At 39.6% G+C, this 26972-nt stretch overlaps 1 protein-coding gene across 2 annotated transcripts in view; it reads left to right on the top strand.

Annotated features, from left to right (window-relative positions):
* Positions 1–1022: 1022 nt before the first annotated feature.
* The window catches only part of il1rapl2 (interleukin 1 receptor accessory protein-like 2), a 761422-nt gene continuing 735472 nt past the window's right edge, over positions 1023–26972 (top strand). For both annotated transcript variants that reach the window (XM_061901658.1, XM_061901657.1), the window contains exon 1: positions 1023–2150. The gene's annotated coding sequence lies outside the window, so the exon portion shown is untranslated. The remainder of the gene's footprint in view (positions 2151–26972) is intronic.

Below are 26972 nucleotides of genomic sequence, written 5' to 3'. Positions count from 1 at the left end.
TATGTTTCCCGCTCCCTTGTGGAGGGGGTCCGGTCCGATGACCATGGGTGAAGTACTGGCTGTCCAGAGTCGAGACCCAGGATGGACCGCTCGTCGGGACCCAGGATGGATCGCTCGCCTGTGTATCGGTTGGGGACATCTCTACGCTGCTGATCAGCCTCCGCTTGAGATGGTTTCCTGTGGACGGGACTCTGGCTGCTGTCTTGGATCCGCTTTGAACTGAACTCTCGCGGCTGTGTTGGAGCCACTATGGATTGAACTTTCACAGTAACATGTTAGACCCGCTTGACATACATTGCTTTCGGTCCCCTAAAGAGGGTGGTTGCCCACTTCTGAGGTCCTCTCCAAGGTTTCTCATAATCAGAATTGTCACTGGCATCCCACTGGATGTGAATTCTCCCTGCCCACTGGTTGTGAGTTTTCCTTGCCCTTTTGTGGGTTCCTCCGAGGATGTCGTAGTCGTAAGGGTTTGTACAGTCCTTTGAGACATTTGTGATTTAGGGCTATATAAATAAACATTGATTGATTGATTGATATGTGAGTATGTGACGTCACGCGCACATACTTCCGCTAAAGGCAGGGCTTTTCTATTAGCGACCAAGAGTTGCGAACTTTATCGTCGATGATCTCTATTAATTCCTTTCAGCAAAAAATATGGCAATATCGCGAAATGATCAAGTATGACACATAGAATGGACCTGCTATTCCCGTTTAAATAAGAAAATCTCATTTTAGTAGGGCTTTATCTTTCACCCTGCCTCTGTTATGCCCATATTACTTCCCTTTATAACCAAAAGGGGGCAGCAAGGGGACACCTTTTGAGGGGGAAAAAATGCCACTTATTGGTCTTTCACCCCCTTACGCTCCCTCTTTTTTCAGCCTGTGCTTTAGCCCGTGCATTTTTTGTGGCAAAAACCCTTGGAATTGAAATGTAAACTAATTATCAGCAACTGTCCGCTCGTGTCTCCTGTGCGTGTTCTTAATGGCGCAGGCTGTGCTGGTATGTGGTGCTGAAGGACAGCTCCCGTGTGTGGGAGCTGAAGCTCAGCCTTTTTGCATGTATTGATCTTGCATGGGAAACTTTTGGAATGTTTATTGGATGTCTAATCCCATGCTGTATATCCCCTTCAAGTGCGCACTGCTGGTTACTTTGGCTGAGAAGCCACACTGCTGTGGACTTGAGGGGTGAGTGATTGGAGGAGGAAGAGGAGGAGGCGCATTCATCCACCGGGAAAAGTGGAGGTGATCTGTCACATGAGCGGAGCCCCCCTTCCTTCCTTCAGATCCTCTCGTCATCCCGGACGGTCTGTTCTGTGGTCCGAGGACACCATCCAACCCTCTCAACCCCTCATCCCTTCCCGGTCCTCCCTCGGCTTGGAGAAGAAAGCAAAACAAGTGTCATACAAATTGTTTTTTTTTTTTTTTTTTGCGCCTACAAGGGTATAGACTCTTATTTTGTTCTATATCTTGGGAGCGGAAACACTCAATTCCAGTGGATGCGCCGCCAATTTACGCATATATCTGTGGAAGGTAGAAGAACAATACCAAGAAGACTGTCTTTAAACACATTCAACTTATCCAAACATGTCTCTTCGGAGTGAACTGGTGAGCGAAATCGCCGCGCATCTTCGCGTAAAAAACGAATTTTGGACGAACGCGCACAGATTTCCTGCAGCGATCCTTGACTGACTTTTTGGACAATTCTTTTTTTTTTTTGCCCCGGACTTGCGTGGAATATAATACAATAGCGGAAAGTGGCAACTGTACTCCTTCAACTCATCGATCCATGTATTGACACACATGCCAAGCTACCTTTTGAGCAAGTAAAAATTGTGCAATGTTGGCTAAAAGTGGTATTTAAGGGATTGTATTGCGTGCAAACCACACGCTGATTGAATGCGTAAAATGATGTCTCCTGCACGGTAATGCGCGGACAGATACATGTCCACCCATTTTGTTACATATAGGATATCATTTGAACAATTCTGAGTGTTGCCTTTGGTGGTCAAGGAGAGAACGTGACCTCCTGGAGGGGAAAACTTGCTTGCAGCGGTGAAGAGAGGAGTTGGATTATTTAAACATTTTAACATATTCAAGATTCTACCACCGGCATCGCGTTGGATACTGGACTGGTAGCTCCCAGAGAGCAGGTAAGAGGATGACATTGTCCAGTTTTTCAACGCATGGCCCATATAGGCAATATTTGACAAAAAAGGTGTGCGTGTGGAGAAGTGCGTAATTTTACGCATGATCGTGAGTGCGTGTGGCACTGATTCCTAACAAAAACAACCATCATGATAGTTTATTGTACGACTGTTTATTAACTCTTATTATAGACATGGTTGGTGTGTGTGTGTGTGTGTGTGTGTGTGCGCGCGCGCTAAACGCTGGACATCATGACCAATAGGTCCCCCCCCCCCCCCCCCCCCCCTTTTTCCTCCACGAGAAAATATTGCAAGGTGGTCACATTATTAGGCACACTTGCCAAAAGAAGAGTTGAATGAAAGAGTGAGCTTCAGATTAATTTAACAAATCATACTGTGCATGCAGTACAAACTGCTTTCATCAAATATATTATTGTAATTATGTGTTGATTTGGTGCATGCATTTATTGCCAACTGAAAGAAAACAGTGTTCTGCAGGTTTTCTCAGCACTTTTGAGTGAAAGGACGCTTTTTCTGAGTCCACTGTATAATTTTGCCATTTGTTCAAGTCTTCCAAAATACAGACGCTGTTTGTCTGAGTGCTTTACAACCGAGCAGGTGTTTTCTCTTCCTCCTTCCCACTCTTTTTCTGTGTGATCTTCACTTGTGACAAGCATCTAATGTTTGTGGTCAAGGAACAGAAAGTGTGTTTTTGGTTATGGAAGGATGGGCTTTTAAGAGGAGAGAAATATATATTACCTGTTGTCCAAATTGTGTGACACGGCAAGAGTCAGACTTCATGGCTTGTGTAATTGTGGCTAGTAAGCAATAAGGTTTAAGAGACATTCCTTAGTGCAGTGGTCCTCAACTTTTTTTAGTGATGTACAACCTGTGAACATTTTTTAAATTCAAGTACCCCCTAATCAGAGCAAAGCATTGTTGGTTGAAAAAAAGAGATAAAGTAAAATAACGCTCTATGTCATCGGTTTCTGATTTATTAAATTGTATAACAGTGCAAAAATATTGCTCATTTGTAGTGGTCTTTCTTCAGCTATTTGGGAAAAAAAGATATAACAATAACTAAAAACTTGTTGAAAAATAAACAAGTGATTCAATTATCAATCAATCAATCAATCAATGTGTATTTATATAGCCCTAAATCACAAATATTTCAAAGGACTGTACAAACCATTAAGACTACGACATCCTCGGAAGAGCCCACAAAAGGGCAAGGAAAACTCACACCCAGTGGGACGCCAGTGACAATGCTGACTATGAGAAACCTTGGAGAGGACCACCACAGCCGCGAGAGTTCAGTTCAAAGCGGATCCAAGACACAAGACAGCAGCGAGAGTCCCGTCCACAGGAAACCATCCCAAGCGGAGGCGGATCAGCAGCGTAGAGATATCCCCAACTGATACACAGGCGAGCGGTCAATCTTGGGTCCCGACGAGCGGTCCATCCTGGGTCTCGACTCTGAACAGCCAGTACTTCATCCATGGTCATCAGACCGGACCCCCTCCACAAGGGAGGGGGGGACATATGAGAAAAAGAAAATAAGCGGCAGATTAACTGGTCTAAAAAGGAGGTCTATTTAAAGGCTAGAGTATACAAATGAGTTTTAAGGTGAGACTTAAATGCTTCTACTGAGGTAGCATCTCAAACTTTTACCGAGAGGGCATTCCAGAGTACTGGAGCCCAAACGGAAAATGCTCTATAGCCCGCAGACTGTTTTTGGGCTTTAGGAATCACTAATAAGCCGGAGTCTTTTGAACGCAGATTTCTTGCCGGGACATATGGTACAATACAATCGGCAAGATAGGATGGAGCTTGACCGTGTAGTATTTTATACGTAAGTAGTAAAACCTTAAAGTCACATCTTAAGTGCGCAGGAAGCCAGTGCAGGCGAGCCAGTACAGGCCTAATATGATCAAACTTCCTTGTTCTTGTCAAAAGTCTAGCAACCGCATTTTGTACCAACTGTAATCGTTTAATGCTAGACATGGGGAGACCCGAAAATAATACGTTACAGTAATCGAGACCAGACGTAACAAACGCATGGATAATGATCTCAGCGTCTTTATTGGACAAAATGGAGCAAATTTTAGCGATATTACGGAGATGAAAGAAGGCCGTTTTAGTAACGCTTTTATTGTGTGACTCAAAGGAGAGAGTTGGGTCGAAGATAATACCCAGATTCTTTACCGAGTCGCCTTGTTTTATTATTTGGTTGTCAAATGTTACAGTTGTATTATTAAATAGAGGTCGGTGTCGAGCAGGACCGATAATCAGCATTTCCGTTTTTTTGGCGTTAAGTTGCAAAAAATTAGCGGACATCCATTGTTTAATTTCATTAAGACACGCCTCCAGCTGACTACAGTCCGGCGTGTTGGTCTGCTTTAGGGGCATGTAGAGTTGGGTGTCATCAGCATAACAGTGAAAGCTAACACCGTATTTGCGTATGATGTCACCTAGCGGCAGCATGTAAATGCTGAAGAGTGCAGGGCCAAGGACCGAACCCTGGGGAACTCCACACGTTACCTTAACATAGTCCGAGGTCACACTGTTATGGGAGACGCACTGCACCCTGTCAGTAAGATAAGAGTTAAACCAAGACAGGGCTAAGTCTGACATACCAATTTGTGTTTTTATACGCTCTAATAAAATGTTATGATCGACGGTATCGAAAGCAGCGCTAAGATCGAGGAGCAGCAACATAGATGACGCATCAGAATCCATCGTTAGAATTAAATCATTAGTCATTTTTGCGAGGGCTGTCTCAGTAGAGTGATTGAAAGGTTCACATAGATTGTTAAACGCTAAGTGTTTATTCAGCTGCTCTGCAACAATATTTTTCAGGATTTTCAAAATAAAGGGAAGGTGAGACACCGGTCGGTAGTTTACCAAGAGGTCAGGATCGAGGTTAGGTCTTTTAAGGAGAGGATGAATAACCGCTTTTTTGAATGCTAGGGGAACAGTGCCCGAGGAAAGTGATAGGTTTATAATATTTAGCACTGATGGACCTAATAATACAAAAAGCTCCTTGATAAGTTTCCCAGGAAGTGGGTCAAGTAAACATGTTGTTTGTTTTATTCCATTTACATGTTGTAACAATTCTTCTAATGTTATTTCATCAAAATGAGAGGAACTATTTTTGATATTTAATTATTGCAAAGCATTTTTTATTGGACAAAAAGAGATAAACAAGTAAAATACAGCCTTAGGTCATCACTTTCTGATTTTTTAAATTGTATAACAGTGCAAAATATTGCTCATTTGTAGTGGACTTTCTTGAACTATTTGGAAAAAAAGATATAAAAATAACTAAAAACTTGAAAAATAAACAAGTGATTCAATTATAAATAAAGATGTCTACACATAGCAGTATTCATCAACTTAAAGTGCCCTCTTTGGGGATTGTAATAGAGATCCATCTGGATTCATGAACTTAATTCTAAACAGGTTTTCACAAAAAAAGAAATATTTACCATCAATATTTATGGAACATGTCCACAAAAAATCTAGCTGTCAACACTGTTGTATTTCTTTTCACAGTTTATGAACCTAAATTCATATTTTCTTGAAGTATTATTCAATAAATATATTTATAAAGGATGTGTGAGTTGTTGCTATTTTAAGAATATTTAAAAAAAATCTCACATTCCCCTTGGCATACCTTCAAGTACCCCCAGGGGTATGCGTACCCCCATTTGAGAACCACTGCCTTAGTATGTGGGTGCGTGTGTGCACAGTACACATTTTGTTTCTACAAACTTAAAAATAGTTGGGTTAAGAAACACAATTCTAACCCAACTGCTTGTTCAGAAAAGGGCAAATCCATGTTTGGTGATTTTAACCTAGTAAGTTTTGGGAGGAATTTCTTCCCCAAAGGTTGAGTTAAGCTAACTACAATTGTGGGTTATTCTTAACCCAACTATTTGGTTGCTGTAGCGTTCATTGGCCAAATAGTTGAGTTAAAAATAATGATAATAATAATGCATGCAAGTTCTGCTGGTTTGTCCTAGCAGAACAGTGGGCTCGGGGTCCTTCTGTTCTTCCCAACCTTGCATGGGTTCCCTCCAAGTACTCCCCTCTTCCTCCCACCTTCAAAGACGTGCACCTGGGAATAGGTTGATTGGCAACACTAAATGTGGCCCTATGTGTGAATGTTGTCTGTCTATCTGTGTTGGCCCTGTGATGAGGTGGCGACTTGCCCAGGGTGTACTCCACCTTCGGCCCAAATGCAGCTGGGATAGGCTCCAGCCAACCTCGCGACCCCGAGGGTGACAAGCGGTAGGAAATGGATGGATAGATGGGTTTGATCTACTCCCTCCCAACTATTTATCAGAATATGTTTTATTCGAATAAAAATACACTTCAAAACAATAAAAGCTATTTAGAGCAATAGACTGTTATTTAATAAAACTGACTTGATGCGGTTAAATTATTCAGTTTGTCTAATCAAAACTATGTTAACCATTGAATGCATGGTCACAGACAAAAAATACACTTTTAAAAAAAACACTTTTTATTAGTGTTCCAAAAACCCTGTTATTTTTAAACACATGCAAGTTAAAACGTATTTTACGTGTACGGTCATTACACATTTGAGAAAGTTACAACATTTGAACGGAGGAACGGAGGAAAAAAATTGTCAAAGGGCCATATTTGGTCAAAGTTCAGAAGCTCTAGTGCTTTAGAATTCAATTTCAAACTTATAATATTGAGGTAAATCAGTCACATAATCAAATGTCAAGTAAACATGATCACAAACATTTTCTTTGCATACTTAAAAGTGTTTATTCGCTCACACAAACAGCTTAATGAATTGTTTCCTGCAGTTAAACCAGTCATAAAGTAAACTGGATCACAGAAAATAATTTCTGCATACTAAATAGTTTATAGGTACTACTGCGCGCGACCAGTCTTCCTCTCAGGGAATAAAAAACACAGGTTAATCCTGAGTTCTTCTGGAGGACATATGTTGAGTGAAAAGGACCACCGAGTCAAAATTGTACTCGGCTAAGTTTTACTAAAGCTTTAGAAGACCAACCCTTATAACGCAACAATAGCATTGCCAAGCAAAATCTAAAAAATAAGAAAATAAGTCAGCGCTTGCAGTGAGAAGGCAGCCCCCTCTTGCAGAGAGGGATGCACCTGCTGATAAGAAGAGGGACCGTGTCCTTCACGGAACGGAACTGGCCAAAACCTCCCTTTTGAGGAGTGATTCATCGTGTTTGTGCAAGACACTGAACGCTCGAGGACCAAATATGATAAATTAACAACAAATAAAGCAAAGGACGTATACTGGCCGCATGATCATCATCATCCCACAGTACAATGTTATACTAAAGCATCAAAGTATATAAAAAACATATGCATTCTCTACATTAAAACATTAACAGTTTCACGCAGATAAACCACTCATCTAATATTCAGTAAACATGGTCTTAAAAAACATGTTTTGCACACTGAAAGGGTTTTATTCAAGCAGTTTGTTTTTAAGGATTTGGACTTTGTTGGAAAATCCAAGTTCATCCAGTTCCATCATGATCTTTTGAATTCATTTAAAATTCAGGCAGAACAAAATCTGACTCAGGGAACCGGACGCCCCTGCCATGCATAGTCCCCTGATATGTCTGCCAACATGGTGACTCTCATGGCTAATTGGACTTGGGTCGCAAGCTCAGGTCTGATCATCCTGTAGCTGGCCGCTTCTGGAGAGGGTGGATAGTGTTAAAGGCCGAAACACCCAGTGACCCAGAGGAACACTCCTGATGATGCGCACTCGTAAATTATTTTATCCTTCAGGTCTTCCATTCACGTTCACTGTTCACCTACAAGGCCACCAAGTGTATGTGCTCGCAAAGGATGCAAACACCTCATTCTGTTTTTAATTTGTTTTCGGAGTCTTTTTACGTGTTTTTAGGAGTATTTTTACGTGTTTTATGAGTTTTTTACGTGTTTTAGGAGTTTTTATGTGTTTTAGGAGTCTTATCATGTGTTTTAGGAGTCTTGTTATGTGTTGTTATGTCACTGTGCATCTCTTTGGAGTAATTTTATGTGTTTTGGAATCGTTTTTAATGTTTTATAAGTTGACTGTTGTGTTTTTTAAATGTTTTACTAGTCATTTTAATGTTTTAAGTCATTTTATGCATTTGTATTTCGCACAAGAGGTAGAACATCTCACTCTGTGTTTTCTGGAATCTGGGGTCGGACGGATAGCTCAAATTCAGGCCGTAAATAGTTCCCAAAAAGCAATGCATAGCCAGTAGCAAAATCTGTCAGTCCATTTAGCAACTTGACTCTTTCAAAAATTATGTAAACTTCTTCTGGGAGCTGATCAAAATCTGCACCTCTATGTTTAATGACATACATTGCCATGACAATATGATTCATTGTCCTCTTGGTCTCATCAGGGATATCATGTGAAAAAAAAGGAAGACAAGATAGAAACAAAAACATATCGTAATTGAAAAACAAAAAATTTACAGGAAGCTCAGAAAACAAATAAAACGTTGCACAATTTTAATGTACGGATATGAATTAGAATATTAAACAAATACAATTCAAAACAAAGACAATTAACACAAAATACATTATAAGTGGCGGAAAATGCTCTTAATAACCACTTTTGGATAGGTTTGTCAATCAAAGTGTACAAATCCTATATTAATTTGTAGGCACAATTGAAATGTGGAGGTAGAACTCAAAGGCATTCAATTGGCGACTTAAATACAAGAATAGACACATGGATGAAAGCATATTTACAGTAGCACTTAATTTAATGTTTAATGAAAAAATCAACTGATGACACTTACATTGTACTCCTTCAATAGCTTTTCAGGTTCTTCAGTAAGACACAAAATGTTTTATTGCTAGCTGCATTTTCTTCTTGTTGTGATGGAGTCATCCTGCAAAACATAACATCATTATTATTTGTGTCTACACTCTGGTATTCATGTTATAAAAAAAACAAAAGTCTAAGGCCATCTTGTTCAATTTAATCAACAGGATCCTTGCTCAGGAACACGTGTAAAGAGCTATCTGAGGCAAAGAAATAGTACATTTTGTGACAGGAATGAAAAGAAAAAAAGATTTGTCAACAGTGGCATATAAAACAAAGTGTGTTGTACAGATAAATAATTATAAAGTTCTCGATATCAATTCAATTTAGGGGGATTGCAAAACCAAGTATGTTCCCCCAGGGAAGTCATTACAACAAGAGGCAATGTTGTAAGGAATGGGACATTATTACAAATGCATGTAGGTGGTATTAATAAACCCACAATAATGTATCAAATGGATACTTGGTGGGTCTATTTTTTTTCCAGGAACGTTTGCATTGGCCTATGTGAAAATTAACTATACTGTATCCCCCCAAATCCTCTGCACAGTGCGTAACTGGCAAGAAGGGGGCATGAGACGTCATAAACAGTAGAAAAAGGGCAAGCAAGTGTGTTGATGAGAGGATTTTTTTTTTTTCTTTTTCGGACATTTCATCCAAGTCTATTCTTAACTTTCTGAGATATGCCGCTAACAAAAAGACAAACAAACCTTGCCGGAAACAATACCTCTTTGGATTAGGTAATAAAGTCTGCCAACTGCAAAGTAAAGTGTGCACACCTGGGGACGGTGTGGCTGTGCCAGCAACCTGAGGGTTCCTGGTTCAATCCCTACCTTCTCCCATCCTAGTCACAGCCGTTGTGTCCTTGAGCAAGACACTCCACCTTTGCTCCTGATGAGACCTGGTTAGCGCCTTGCATGACAGCTCCCGCCACCAGTGTGTGACTGTGTGTGTGTGAATGGGTGAATGTGGAAATTGTGTCAAAGCGCTTTGAGTTCCTTAAAAAAAAGGAAGAAAATCGCTACACAGGTATAACCCATTTGTCTTTGTATCAAGGGCTGGCATAGGAGTTGCAAACCGTGGTGAATACAATTAAATGAGTATGTACTTGATGAATAATCCCCGAACAATACATTTGAAGCCAGCGAAGCTAAACATAGTTTTTTTTTAGGTATTTACATTAGAAAAAGTAAAATAGTCATTTAACTTTTCTGACTATCAGAATTTTCCAAAATGATATAGGACATGTCCACTGCAGAGTATACTGCTTCTCAGAAAGTCAAAGTTGAAAGACACTAAATTCCAGCAGTTCTGTGCACCTAAAAATAAATGTAAATGTAGTAAAAAAATAGGATTACAGTATTTGTTCATTATGTTTCTGATCAATTACAATATAGTATTCTAAACATTCATACCACTTCATTTTACACAATGTGGCATTTTTACCAAGTCTACTTTTAGAAAATATTACAATAATATTGCACTGCGGCCTTAGTACCATGACACTATTGTACCGTGACATTCTGATAATGTAACATGCCGACAAGTAATTAACTATACACAAACCCTGAAAACGAGAGTCAGTAGAAGCATTTAAGTCTCACCTTAAAACTCATTTGTATACTCTAGCCTTTAAATAAACTCCCTTTTTAGACCAGTTGATCTGCTGTTTATTTTCTTTTTCTCCTATGTCCCACTCTCCCTTGTGGAGGGGGTCTGGTCCGATCCGTTGGCCATGTACTGCTTGCCTGTGTATCGGCTGGGGACATCTCTGCGCTGCTGATCCATCTCCGCTTGGGATAGTTTCCTGCTGGCTCCGCTGTGAACGGGACTCCCGCTGCTGTGTTGGATCCGCTTTGGATCCATTATGGATTGAACTTTCACAGTATAATGTTGGACCCGCTCGACATCCATTGCTTTCGTCCTCTCCGAGGTTCTCATAGTCATCATTGTCACCGATGTCCCACTGGGTCATCATTGTCACCGACGTTCCACTGGGTGCGAGTTTTCCTTGCCCTTATGTGGGCCTACCGAGGATGCCGTAGTCGTTTGTGTTGTGGTTTTTGCAGCCCTTTGAGACATTAGTGATTTAGGGCTATATAAGTAAACATTGATTGATTGATTGATAGTGTTACTGATTTTGCATCATGCTACTCCGACTTTCTTTCAAAAGAACTCAAGCCAACTTGACAGAGTTGTTGTCCAGCTGCAACATAAACCTCGGAATTAGCTGGATGGACGTTACGAGCATTAATACACCCTGGAAAAGTCCAAATCACAAAATACAGAGGAAGGTTAACGGTCAGCTTAAAATGTACAAGTCTAACAAAATAATGACCTGCAAATTTAAAACTCACCTCTTCTTCAACAAAAAGAGCCAATCTCTTTACTTTTAAAGTATACAATGAGCAGAGTTTTTTTCCATTTTCTCTTATCATCTGTTGGTTGTTCTTTTTCTGTACCTCAGACAACTGTTCCACTTGCTTATTCTCATGACTCTCTGTTTAGTCCAGCTGGATAATGGGAGAAATAATTTACTTCACTTTCTTCATTTGGTTTGGACCACAGGAGTGGTCTAGAGCTGAAGCTATGTAAGTTCTTGTACACAACTGACAATTAAATGTAGCCGTAACACATTTGTCAGTATATAAAGGAAACACTGTGGTTGATTTTGTTCACAAACACATAAAACAGATCCAAACAACTTAGAATCAAGACGCTAAATACTAAAACGTGACGTCAACAATTCCCTTGATTCTATGCAAAAGCGACAGACGGCACAGTTAACAACCATCCTCATTTTTAAAAACTAACTGACACAGCAAACACTTCTCTAACTTGTTATGATTTTAAAAACACACCAACACAGCGAACGCTTCTTTAATTTATAACAAACCTGCTCACGCTGAGGTGCTAATGGCTTGTGTGTGGCACACTGGTAGTGGCGTGTCAAGGAAAGTAAAGATAGGCCTTATTGAGAAGGGAATTTCTCAATAATGAGCTCACTATACACTGCTTAGTTATCACTGTCCATTTCTGTAAGAGCGGATTTTTTCACATTCGGGAATACAGACATGTCGGTGCATCTTATTAGAATTTTACAACCTCTGATTTTATCTCACTTTCGCTTTCTATCAGAAGAGTACATTGGCAGAAAAAGATCACATCAATTACAAACGTCACAACCAAACAACTTTACACCAAAACAACACTAAAGCGATGATGGTCATATTATGATCTTTGGTAACACTTTAGTATAGGGAACATGTTCACCATTAATTATTTGCTTATTACCATGCAAATTAGTAACATATTGTCTATTAATTAGTCATTATTAAGTAGTTATTAATGCTTTCTTCTGCATGGCCTTATTATACAACCAGTAAGCCATTAACTAAGAGACTTCCCTCAATAACTTCAGAATGATTGCTTTTTCAGTGTTTCCCACAGGTCAGGGATCTATTTGTGGCGATGTGGTCGTGCGGCGGAGATGACCAGGAAGAACGCGGAGTTGGAATATAATTACAACACTTTATGTACATAAACGTACATACATGGGGCGGTTTAGCTCGGTTGGTAGAGTGGCCGTGCCAGCAACTTGAGGGTTGCAGGATCGATTCCCGCTTCTGCCAACCTAGTCACTGCAGTTGTGTCTTTGGGCAAGACACTTTACCCACCTGCTTCCAGTGCCACCCACACTGGTTTGAATGTAACTTAGATATTGGGTTTCACTATGTAAAGCGCTTTGAGTCACTAGAGAAAAAGCGCTATATAAATATAATTCACTTCACTTCACTTCACTACATATTCATATAATATGTAACTACAAGCTCCATTCACAGACAGAGTCCCATTGCTTTTATGAGTGGTCGAGCGAGTCAAAAGCCCCCCCAAAAAAAAAATTAAAAAAAATTAAAATAAAAAATAAAAAATATATATATATTTTTTTTTTATTTTTATTTATGGATGCCGTAATTCTTTCGTGGCGGGCCGCCACAAATAAATGAATGTGTGGGAAACCCTGTTATTAGTACTAAGGAAGTTGCTGTACATGATTCTCCCTTTAATACCACTTAATAAATATGGTCTGTTCTTATGTAACAAAACACAAAACTACAATAACCCTAACCATTAAGTCTTTGTTATTTACAATACGTTGCTGTAGTGTCCACATAACTCTAAATTAAGTCTTTGTTACTTAGAATATGTTCCCCATACTAAAGTGTCACCTGGTATTTTTTTCTACATTTAAATGACTTAATATGATGGATGCAAAGGTGGTTATTAGGTGAAAAATTTGCATTGATGTTGTTTTCATCATCAATCATCAAGCCACTTTCTGATTGTCTCTTCAGAATGCGTCGTTTTGTGGGCGGTTTTATTTACAATTTGAAGCCCTCCTTCAGGCCAATCGCTATTGTACTGCTTCTCCACCCTGTCAGTCATGTTGTGGATTTTAGCACTTCCATAGCAAATATAATGACTGATATAAATAAGAAACATAGGCTACTTTTTGGGCAGCACAATGTAATAGGGGTTAGTGTGTCTGCCTCACAATACGAAGTTCCTGAGTAGACTGGGGTTCAATCCCGGGCTCGGGATCTTTCTGTGTGGAGTTTGTATGTCCTCCCCGTAACTGCTTGGGTTCCCTCCGGGTACTACGGCTTCCTCCCACTTCCAAAGACATGCACCTGGGGATAGGTTGATTAGCAACACTAAATTGGCCCTAGTGTGTGAATGTGAGCGTGAATGTTGTCTCTCTATATGTGTTGGCCCTGCGATGAGGTGGCGACTTGTTCAGGGTGTACACCGCCTTCCGCCCGATTGTAGCTGAAATAGGCTCCAGCGCTCCCTGTCAGCCCGAAAGGAATAAGCGGTAGAAAATGGATGGATGGAGGCTACTCTTTATTGGAAAGGGCAACAGCAGAGGATGCATGTCCATGTACGAGCCAATCCGTCCCACAACAAGAAAATAGAGAAAAAAAAGATTGTTTTATAAATACCGTATCTTCACCATGTCCAAAAGGTTTGGATTTAAATGTTAGGCAAAAAACAGGTGCCAACAGATACAAAAAGTATATTTTCCATAGTAAGACCTCTTTAAGAGATCTTAGGAAATGACGGACAGAGCGGAAGTGATAGAAGACCAAGACCTTACTTAACTTCATTTTCCAACCTTGTTCATTAAATCTTCTTCAACTTTGTGCCTCAGACACTGAGTATTGCTATGCAGCCATTTTTGTTGTCACTTAATGTTGTTTTATTGTGGCTTTATGTTGTTTTGGAGGTTGCAACTCTATTGTGGCTGAACATGGTTGTGTTGTGGCTTAAACTTGTGTTGTAACCCTTCGCTACCCTTTGGGTAACATGGGTCAGAGGTCGGATCAGTATGTGTGGTGCAGTTCATCAACTTGACCTACTCTTTGAAATATGTCCTGGGTAACCAGAAAACATACTTTTATTCCAATGATAAATTCCCATATCCATCTATATAAGTCCCTTTTTTTTAAAAAGTTAGAATCAAAGAATATGTTTTTTTTTGTTTTTTTTATTACCTTTTGTGCAAATGCCCACAAACAAATGCACACATGCATCCACAAGTGTAGAGGTATGTGTTTGAGTGTATCATTGCTTGTATACCATAGAACAGTGGTTCTCAAGTGGGGTTACGCGTACCCCTGGGGGTACTTGAAGGTATGCCAAGGGGTACGTGAGATTTTTAAAAAATATTCTAAAAATAGCAACAATTCAAAAATCCTTTATAAATATATTTATTGAATAATCAACAAAATATGAATGTAAGTTCATAAACTGTGAAAAAAATGCAACAATGCAATATTCAGTGTTGACAGCTAGATTTTTTGTGGACATGTTCCATAAATATTGATGTTAAAGATTTCTTTTTTGAGAAGAAATGTTCAGAATTAAGTTCATGAATCCTGTCCCAGGCTTAGCAGAAGAACAGATATGTGGATTTGTTCCGGTAGGTGTGTGGGCGGGGGAGATAAGGAAAAAGACAGCGCGTCCGTAGGGTTTTTCATATCAACTGGGCGATGCCAATTGAATATGTTGTTTTATAGGTTGGTCTTTCCAAAGCTTTGGAATAAATTGCAAAATACCAATTATGTTCTGGGTTATCATTTAAAACCAGTTTATGTGTCATCAAAAGAACTTGGGATTGACCAGCAACTTAAATTCCCTCGGAGGAACATCTGGTCCAAACGCAACGATCTCTATTGCAATCTCCAAAGAGGGTGCTTTAAGTTGATGATTACTTCTATGTGTAGAAATCTGTATTTATAGTTGAATCACCTGTTTATTTTCGACAAGTTTTTAGTTATTTTCATATATTTTTTTTCCCAAATAGTTGAAAAAAGACCACTACAAATGAGCAATGTTATGCACTGTTATACCATTTAATAAATCAGAAAGTGATGACATAGTGCTGTATTTTACTTATTTATCTATTTTTTTCAACCAAAAATGCTTTGCTCTGATTGGGGGGTACTTGAATTAAAATAATGTTCACAGGGGGTACATCACTGAAAAAAGGTTGAGAACCACTGCCATAGAAGGTATTCTAAAGCAAGCTTGTCCCTTTGCATATTCTAATCAAGAGTTGGTCTTCTGCTGCTCTTTTTAAGTTTCTGTTTTCTTTTCCCAGTAGTTAGATGTTCTGAATCATACTTCAGTCATATGTGACAAAACACTCAGAGGTGAATCATTTATCTGCCTGTGACTGCAGTACATGAGGACTGTTCAGATACATCTTGTCCATGAGAGCTTGGCATATTCAGCAGGCTTATTTTTTTATCATTGCATCTCAAAATGCCTGAAATCGTGGCAGTGTTTTCTAGAAGTTTTGCAAAAAGTTTTGCAAAAAGTTGTGACAATTGGAGGCTTATTGTTTTGATAACATTGTGACTAAACTTGTGATTTTATGAATATGAGATTGTTTTAAGTCTTCCTTGTAACTGTTGGGATATATTATATTGGGATATAATTAAGATAATGAAAGATGAAGTGATTAAGAAATATTTAGTATGTATATATGCTTCGAATAGGCTGTACAACTAATCATATCCTCCAAGTTCCAGTTAAACCTGGTTCCATGTTCAAGCACAGGTACATTCACTGTCATCGTCCACATTCTTGCTACTGTTGATGTGGCGTCTTCGCCGAGGTCTGAAGGACAACACCGGATATGAAATCGGATTTCGGGAAGGAGAAGGCAGACAGCTGGAAGCAGACACCTCATTGCATAGTCATACATTGTAATTAGAGATGTCCGATAATGGCTTTTTTGCCAATATCCGATACTCCGATATTGTCCAACTCTTAATTTCCGATACCGATATCAACCAATACCGATATATACAGTTGTGGAATTAACACATTAGTATGCATAGTTTTGTTGTGATGCCCCGCTGGATGCATTAAACAATGTAACAAGGTTTTCCAAAATAAATCAACTCAAGTTATGGAAAAAATGCTAACACGGCACTGCCATATTTATTATTGAAGTCACAAAGTGCATTTTTTTTAGCATGCCTTACTTAAAACAGCTGTTTGGAATTTGGGACATGCATGAGGAGGTTGAGGTGGGCAGGGTAGAGGAGCGGGGGTGTGTGTATATTGTGGCGTCCCATAAGTTTTAGTGCTGCAAGGGTTTCTGACTATTTGTTCTGTTGTTTTTATGTTGTGTTACGTTGTTTGATGTGGGTTCACGGTGTGGCGCATATTTGTAACAGAGTTAAAGTTGTTTATACGGCCACCCTCAGTGTGACCTGTTTGCATTCACTGTGTGTGTGTGTTTGTGTGTGTGTGTGTGTGTGTGTGTGTGTGTGTGTGTGTGTGTGTGAAAAGTCGTGAATATTATGTAACTGACTGACACGCAAAGGCAATGCCTTTAAGGTTCATTGGTGCTCTGGACTTCTCCCTACGTCTGTATACATTTTACTTTTTTTTAAAACCGATTCCGATAATTTAGAAACCGATACCGATAATTTCCGATATAACAATTTATAGCATTTATCGGCATCTCTAATTGTGATACATATATTGTAAGAGCGCGGGGGGGGAGTTTTACCTCTGGATAGCCCTGTGTAATTCGCCGTATTGAATGCTACTTGGGACAGATAGCGCTCAGACAATTAGAATTGTATCCAATAGGGAATACATACTTCTAATTTTAAGTTTATACATCGTGTCCTTTTTAAACATATTATGACTCCAAACTAAACGAATACGACAACATTTTGGTGACCTCGACGTGCTCTGGAGGTGGATGTGAGGACCACAATGTTTTGATTGAGCGGAGTGACTGACTCCCGCCATTTTCTGGCTGTCAGGGGTTGACGTACTCTCAAAGCGGCTGCTAAGCAAAGGGAAAGGGCAATCCTGTTGTATTCATACCAAATTATCCATAATGGCTAAGTAAACTAGTGTTTGTACGTCTTATCTGTGACACCTAGACGATAAAATTGCAGAATTTTCATACGAATCCAAATTTCAAAAACAAAAACTTAAGAAAGCAAAACTTATCCAAATATCCTAAAATACAGTTTGTCTGATCCCAAATTGCTTACACAGATGAATAGTGTAAAGGTCATACAAGAAGAAAAAGAAAATTAGTGCCACAGAGACATCCGGCGTTACGGGCTCTGAGTGAGCGGTGACTCACTTAACCCTTAAAAAGCGCTGGATTTGTTCTAAAATTGTAACACTATTTTTATATTTTACTTTTTTTACACCACAGTGGCAGTGAAAGCACATAGTCATAGCTCATTGTCAAATTACTGTACTATTTTATTTATTCTTACTAGTAATAGTAAGTAATTGTTGTAATTACAGAAACTACATCAGATTAACAATGTCCTTTGTCACCGATTCTGTTCATAAGTTTTATGGACAGAATTTCTAGGCGCAGTCAAGGCGTTGAGGGGTTCCGGTTTGGTGACCGCAGGATTAGGTCTCTGCTTTTTGCAGATGATGTGGTCCTGATGGCTTCATCTGACCGGGATCTTCGGCTCTCACTGGATCGGTTCGCAGCCGAGTGTGAAGCGACCGAAATGAGAATCAGCACCTCCAAGTCCGAGTCCATGGTTCTCGCCCGGAAAAGGGTGGTATGCCATCTCCGGGTTGGGAACGAGACCCTGCCCCAAGTGGAGGAGTTCAAGTACCTAGGAGTCTTGTTCACGAGTGAGGGAAGAGTGGATCGTGAGATCGACAGGCGAATCGGTGCGGCGTCTTCAGTAATGCGGACGTTGTACCGATCCGTTGTGGTGAAGAAGGAGCTGAGCCGGAAGGCAAAGCTCTCAATTTACCGGTCGATCTACGTTCCCATCCTCACCTATGGTCATCAGCTTTGAGTCATGACCGAAAGGATAAGATCACGGGTACAAGCGTCCGAAATGAGTTTCCTCCGCCGGGTGGCGGGGCTCTCCCTTAGAGATAGGATGAGAAGCTCTGTCATCCGGGAGGAACTCAAAGTAAAGCCGCTGCTCCTCCACATCGAGAGGAACCAGATGAGGTGGTTCGGGCATCTGGTCAGGATGCCACCCGAACGCCTCCCTAGGGAGGTGTTTAGGGCACGTCCAATCGGTAGGAGGCCACGGAGAAGACCCAGGACACGTTGGGAAGACTATGTCTCCCGGCTGGCCCGGGAACGCCTCGGTATCCCCCGGGAAGAGCTAGACGAAGTGGCTGGAGAGAGGGAAATCTGGGCTTCCCTGCTTAGGCTGTTGCCCCCGCGACCCGACCTCGGATAAGCGGAAGAAGATGGATGGATGGACATTTCATTCTAAATAGAGCTTTGAAGTCATAATGAATGATGATGGCAAAATGTTCTAGACCAAAAAATACTCCATATTCTCTACTGCTCGGTAGTGTTACCATATATGAGTTATTGTGTAAAAATATGGGGAAATAATTACAAAGTTACATTTCATTCACTGAGTGTTGCAAAAAGGATCAGTTACAATAACACATATGTTGGATAGAGAACATAAAATAAAAAAAAATGAGTCAATAATATTGAAATTCAATGCTGTTGGTGCATTTTCAACTGCTAAAATTATGTACAAAGCCAACTATAACCTGCTACGCAAGAATGTACAACATTAGTTCTCAAAAAAAGAGGAAACATATAATTTTAGAGAAAAAAATAACTTAAAACACTGACATGCACGTACAACACTCAGAACCTTTAGTATATTAGTACATCCAGACATACAGTATTAAGCAAAAACTTTATGTCAAAACATATATGAATACGATTCACTTTAAGAGACTGTTCAAACTACAAGTGTTTACAACGTACAAGGAAGAATTATGACAAACGTTTTGAACTTCTTGAAAATTATATATTGTTCATCTGGTCATTTCAATCATTACTGACTAAACTATTCATGTAAAGATTCATTGTATTCGGAATGAATTTATGTCAATTCTGTACAAATGAAGAACACGAAGTGAACACGTGTTGTTCGGACATGTTAAGAAAAAATATGATAAGTGATATACAGTATCATACCGAAAGTGTATACATGTTCAAAATAAACAATAGTTACTATTGCAACAGTTTTGTAAGGGTTTTGACATTTGTCATATAGTGACTAATGCTTACATTTAAAAACGTTCTGCTCCCATAAAATGAATTGATTCTCTTCTTCTACAGCTTTAATTTTTCCTCAAAACATGTTATTAGCCGTGTATCATTTGACACAGTGTTTGAACAATTTCTTAGTGCATTTTGATCAAAGTAATGCTGTACAATGAAAAGGAGCGATGATACCCTCGTGTGAAACCGTGACATTTTTTTTCAATGTCAGGCCTGGGGAAGAGATCAAAGCTTGTTGTTTTTTTTATTTTGTCACAGACAGAGTCCCAAAATTATCGATGTCCTTTTGTGCAGAAGCAGGTTGGCATTTGCTTTGAGGGCGAACTGCATACTAAATACCTTCCCTCATATGAAGCTCATCTTATTTTTAGACCACGTGGGATATAATGTCATCATTATCAAACGTCATGTCTGTAGGTTGCTCTGTAATAAAATCATCACACAATTGCCAAACATGAAAATAAGCATTATGTTGAAAATTCATGTTCAAGTTTTTTCTGTTAAATGATTGCTGCAAAACCAGGTTTGACAAGTATTTATTGTGGCACCAAATAAAAATGGCGTTCCAAGCAGGGGCGTTGCCAGACAGATTTCACTGGGGCACGTGCCCCACTGTTGATTTGCAGTGCCCCAGTAAAAATTTCACCAATAAAAATAAACGCTTCAGAGTTTTAAGTCTACGTAACATAGACAACAGCGCAAATAATACTTAGTATGGTAATTGATTGCTACTGTATTCACTCCACGTAACAATGAGCACATGGCTACTTAATATGGTAATGTCTTCACGTGTGGATCGAGACTTCAGTTGAGAGAGAGAGAGAGAGAGAGAGAGACAGAGAGAGAGAGAGAGAGCGAGAGAGAGAGGGAGAGGATGAGAATCACTGCGTGAGGTCGGTAACGTTAGCCAACAACAATTTGTTAATTACATTAATTTGATTTTGATTTGACTCAAACTGTAACTCCTAGATGGATTCAAGAAAATTATTCGCCCGCAGCAGAGAAGAAGCAGCAGGAATGAGAGATGTAAGTGAAGTCCTAGCTAGCTAGGCAACATCATTGTTTTAAGTTTATGCTAAGTTAGCTAACGTTAATCCTTGTATCAAGACAAACATATTCATTTGCTGTACGAGCTGTTGGGGAATTTCCAATCAACATGAAACATAATGTTGGTTATTGTCTGCTGGTTCTGCTCAGGACTTCTGCATCAATGATGATTTGGAGTAAGCATGTGTGAGTTGAGTGCTTCTCAAATGGTTTATCTTCAGGAAGAAAAACATTTTTCCATATCATCAAGTCGTGAACCAAATTTTTAAATCATTCAAGTTTATTTCACAGAAAAATAGCACAGTAGACTTGTCTTGTTAATCGGTGTGACTTTGACTAAAATAATCTTGTTTTGTCACCAGAAAAATGGCTACAGCTAAAGCATCTGGTTTTGTTTCCAGAAAAAATAGTAACATTTCTGTATTTGTTTTCAGAATGATGGCTGAAAATATCGGGTTTTGTTGCCCCATTTAGATGTTTTAAAAATATATTTCCATGTCTGTCCTGAGTCCTCCTCCAACTTGTTAGTCGGTTTGCCTTTTGCTAAAATACTCACTAATAGTCACTAGAGAAATGGCTAAAAATGTCTGGTTTTGTTGCCACAATTTGATTTTTTTCTCCCTAAACTTTTTTTTTTCCATGCACACATCTGACTGCGACACACTGAAAATGACACACAATCCACTTTTATGTCACAACCCACCAGTTGGAAACCACTGGTCAACTATATAACAGTTACTGTAATATTTCCATGTCTGTCCAGAGTGATTGACCACTTTGCAAAAATGAAAACGAGACGTTACAGTTTACTTCTCAGAAAATGATTCCCTGAACAGACACACAACAGTTGTTCATTTATTCTACTACTGTGGCTTTATTGTTTTGTGTATATTTTATAGTTTTGTATATCTGAAATAGGATTAGCCACATTGCCATAAATGGAAATTAAATATTATAAAAGAACCCAGAGATGTAGGGGTGCTTTATTTTTTTGTTTTACTTTTGTAGATGTTACATTTGCAGATGATTACTGCAATATATATTTCAAAAAGATTCATTGCTCTTCCTTTTTACTTTTACCAGTAGCAGTTTAGAAGTCTGGAGTACAAAAGTGCACAAGTAGTTAATTTCAGGTGGTCAATCAAAGATCCATACAACATAATCTGATATGATTTCATAGTTTAAGCACTATTTATGTATTTTTTATGATAAATAAGTGCTAAAAATGATTTTGCTTGCGCGCTTTGCACATTCACATGAATTATTTGTGCCCCAAGTGTGCCCCAGTACAGTATTAGGTCTAGTGACGCCCCTGGTTCCAAGTAAATTTAGCTATCCCTATTACTCCAAAAAATATAGATATTTTGGGAAATGACTGCTATGTTCATTTTCAGGGGGAAATAATACATAAAAAGAATGTGTCATTGACATTTTGGTCATCATTCGTGGCATATTGAAAAAATTAAATTCAACCGAAAAAATAAAAATAAAAATGGGAACCACTGAGCAAAAGGCCTAATGAGAAAAAACTGAAATGTTAATTTAATACTTAAGAATAACACCAAACCTTTAAATATGTGACACTTTTAAGGCCTTTCTACATGTCTTGAAATATGTAAAGATAGCACAGTGAAGGATTGGAGCTTTGGTTCGAGGATCAAAAGGCAACTATAAATGATTTAGCACATGCAAACCAATGTGTATATATTACTAACACATAAGAAATACAACTTGAATTGAAAAATGTTTGTTGGTAAGGTTGCTGCATGCATGTCGAGTATACTCCAGTCCTTCAAAAACTGTTGCCACAGCAGTGAATACAACACAATACAGAGTGTATAAAACGGTTATGGCGCTTGTAGGTCAGTCCACAGCAATGCAGAAGGCAAGTTGAGCTCAGAATGGAGCCCTGCAGCTGATAAGGATTTGGTGATTCAGTATCTTGCTTTCAGTCAGGAGGGTGGCTGTCTGCTGACAAAAGGTTTCGGACTAAGAACCCTCAGTTCAAGGTTGCTGTATTTCACATGAAAATGACGAGCTAATTCACTTTCCAATTTTTATTTTGCTTTAATTCCTGCCGCAGCTAAGAAGACCTGCCAGGATAGTGTTGTGAGGGGAAAGGCAATGATAAAGCAGTAAGTACAGGGTGGAGGTGTCATTTAATGCTGTCCAGCTTTAACGCCTTGTGTTACTCATGATATCCCTGACAGGAGACAGGCTCCATCATGGTGTTAAGCCTTCCCGGCAGTCACAGTGTCTGGACTGCCGCTATTAACTGTCTTTGTGTTCAACATTCTGGTCACAGGTCTCTTTCTCAATTCACTTGACAAAAGAGGAAATATGCTTAAATGAGATTGGATCCCAGAGTGAGAAGACATTTTTCATCAACATCCAGGGTAGAAAGAAGAATTTGAGGAAACCTCGGCAACGGAGCAGAAGTATTTTATCTCGCTGTCGGCTATTTCAAGTTCCATATTTTTTTTCAAGCTGTGAAGTGTACTCTGAAATTTAAAGCTATCTGCCTGTACAGCCTTCCGAATCAGCATCCACAGTCATTGTCTTACAAAAGTAATCTTTTAAAAAGAAAATTAAACAGTCGTGTTATTTTAATAGGCAGCGGTTTTAGAATATGTTTATATAATGTCTCTTAGAAATCGAGCAGAAAATGGGGGGGATTTTAAGAAGCTTAAAAGGGAAATAGCTTGAAGGTATCCACTCGGAAGGATGTAGGGCATTGTTGATGGTTTTCATTTCATCGTCGTCATCCTGTAAATAGGATTATGGCTGAAGATGTTGAAGGATTTGGACTATAATCAACACACGATCACCGTGTTAGCAGGGGTCAAAGGTCAGAATTATGTGTAGGCTTACATGCAGTTGGCTGGCTCGGGATGGGTACCTTTCATGGTTGAATCAATACGTACCAATAAGCAGTAATTTTGTCTCTAAATGTATTAATGAATGTGAATAGTAAAAAGAAAAAAAAAACATGTAAATTTGAGCTGTGATGTCGAGCTTTTATCTGGTTTTCCTACACTTTTGTGTCTCATTTACAAGTATTGTACTGTCTTACATACTATACTTTGCATGCAGTTTAAGTTATATGACAATAGATGGCAATAGTGTACAGACCACGGTGTGTTGCATTAACCAGAAAGTAGTCTTTGCCATTAATTGTGCCAGCCTTCTCTTTTGTTGAGCCATACACAGTTTTTAAACTGTTTTAATTTTATTTATTACACACCAGGTGTTTGACTGTAATGCGCATCTTAGTTGTGGTGGATTACCAAATTTGAAAGTGTTGAAATCCCAATGTAAAATCACAATTGCTAATCAGTAGCATGGCTATGGCAGATCCAAAGTAAATTATCATCCAATGAGAACATTTTGAAAAGTGGAAACTTACTGTATTTTGAGCGCCTTCTTCTCACTTTGTTTACATGGAACATTGTAAGATTAATTAGAAGCAATGGGATGTCACTTCCTGTTCCGGTAGCTGAACTGGCGCTCGCAAATTTTACTCCAAAACATTAAAGTTAAATAATGTAAGGAGGAATTTTTGCAATTAATCTAACAAGTGAATGTCTGAAGTAACTAGCCGGTGCGCTGTTACATAGACGAGATGGCGCCCAAGGCAGATTATAGTGAACTTAAAAAGTTAATCGACACTCTGATCAAGGAAGTTGCTACAATCAAGGAGCAGCAGAAAACCATCATGGCCCTTGTTGTGCAGCTGGATCAGATAAGAGCTGACAATCTGGAGAAAGACAAGAAAATCGCAATTCTGGAGAACAGAGTTGCTGATATTGAGCAGTATACAGTGATCAATGACGTGATCATCACCGGACTTAGAGTCAGACCCCAGTCTTATGCACGAGCTGTAACCCCAGCGAATGGAGGGGTGCCGGCGGAGTTGGATGTTATTTAAATTGAACGACTGGTAGTGGTCTTCATGCAGTCCAAGGACATACAACTGGACTGTAACCGCATCGAAGCATGTCACCTTTTGCCCAGGAGAGGGACAAACGACAAGCCGAGCGTTGTCCTTCATCCATCCATCCATCCATCCATCCATCATCTTCCGCTTATCCGAGGTCGGGTCGCGGGGGCAGCAGCCTAAGCAGGGAAGCCCAGACTTCCCTCTCTCCAGCCACTTCGTCTAGCTCTTCCCGGGGGATCCCGAGGCGTTCCCAGGCCAGCCGGGAGACATAGTCTTCCCAACGTGTCCTGGGTCTTCCACGTGGCCTCCTACCAGCTGGACGTGCTCGAAACACCTCCCTAGGGAGGCGTTCGGGTGCCATCCTGACCAGATGCCCGAACCACCTCATCTGGCTCCTCTCGATGTGGAGGAGTAGCGGCTTTACGTTGAGCTCCTCCCGGATGGCAGAGCTTCTCACCCTATCTCTAAGGGAGAGTCCCGCCACCCGGCGGAGGAAACTCATTCCGGCCGCTTGTACCCGTGATCTTATCCTTTCGGTCATGACCCAAATCTGATGACCATAGGTGAGGATGGGAACGTAGATCGACCGGTAAATTAAGAGCTTTGCCTTCCGGCTCAGCTCCTTCTTCACCACAACTGATCGATACAACGTCCGCATTACTGAAGACGCCGCACCGATCCGCCTGTCGATCTCACGATCCACTCTTCCCCCACTCGTGAACAAGACTCCTAGGTACTTGAACTTCTCCGCTTGGGGCAGGGTCCCCTCCCCAACCCGGAGATGGCACTCCGCCCTTTTCCGGGCGTTGTCCTGAGATTTGTAAACCGGAAGCACAAGATCGCATTGGTAAAACAAGGAAGGAAGCTAAAAGACACAAACGTTTATACCTGAATGACCATTTGACCAAACGAAAAAAGCACGCCAAATGAGGAGACAGAAGAAAATACTACAAACTTGGACTGCGAACTGTAAAGTATTCATCAAACTCAACGGTACTCCGGAGAACGCCAAATTGCTGGTGATTAGAAACATCAAAGATCTGAACGAATATGACGTTTGAACTGGACTGTAAAGTAAAAGCGACTAAACACAATCATGACACACATTGACAATACGCAAGATGCAACCCATGACACGAGCCACATCATTCAGTTGATAAGTGAATATGACAATGTAGAGTTGAAAGCATCTCAATACACTGAGCACCACCTACAAGACATGGAACAGGATATAGACCCGGAAAATAATTTCCTCCTCAATATCTATGAGAACTGCATGCTACTATAACAATGAACAGTACAACCAGAATAGTATTACTAAGGGCAAATGATCAATTATCCATTTCAACAGTAGAAACCTAAACAGGAATTTCAAGGACATCAAGGACTATTTACACACCTTTTCACAACAGTTTAACATAATTGCAGTATCCGAAATTTGGATTAACAATGAAAAAGTGTCAGATTTTGAACTGGATGGTTATGACTTTATTAATATAAATATACAAAACAATGGGGTTGGAGGGGTGGCAATCTATGTGGATAACACCTTGAGATTCAAACGTCTGGATGATATGACAACTGTGGTTGATAACCTACTTGAATGTTTAACAGTTGAAATTTGTATGGAAAAAACTAGAAATTTCAATATTAGTTGCATATACAGATCGCCAGGTACAGGCGATGCACGTTTTACAGATTGGATGGAATGCCTGTTTTCAAAGAAGAGTAATGTTAATAAAGCTGTCTTCATTTGTGGAGACTTTAATATTGACCTATTAAATCCCAATAAAAATAATGATATAGTTAATTTCATTGACACAATGTACAGTCTATATCTCAAAATCACCAGACCTAGATGAATTTCATCCCACTCTGCCTGTTTAATCGACAACATATTCACCAATGATATTGAGAATAAGACTGTAAGTGGGCTGTTGATCAATGATATCATTGACCACCTCCCAGTTTTTCTGTTATTTGATGGTAACAACAGGAAAAAACAATTGGAAAAGCCAACCCAATACAGAAGAACGAGATCAGAGGAATTCATTAGTTCATTTAAACACGATTTACTGCAGCAGAATGTGGATGTACGTTATGAAAATAGTGATATTAATAGTGCTTACAATATATTCCTGAGAATATTTAGGTCATTATATGATAAAAATTGCCCGATAAAAGAATGCATTAGCAAAAGAAAGTATACTAATTGTCCTTGGATCACAAAGGAATTGCAAATTGCTTGCAAAAAGAAAAAAAAACACTCTTTACAGGGAATTTATAAGATTGAAAACAAAAGAAGCAGAAAATAAATATAAAAAATATAAAAACAAGTTAACTCATATTATGAGGTCAAATAAGAGTGATTAT

This window comes from Nerophis ophidion, linkage group LG05 (genome assembly GCF_033978795.1).
Source record: "Nerophis ophidion isolate RoL-2023_Sa linkage group LG05, RoL_Noph_v1.0, whole genome shotgun sequence".
NCBI lineage: Eukaryota > Metazoa > Chordata > Actinopteri > Syngnathiformes > Syngnathidae > Nerophis > Nerophis ophidion.
This window is presented reverse-complemented; position numbering and strand designations above follow the sequence as displayed.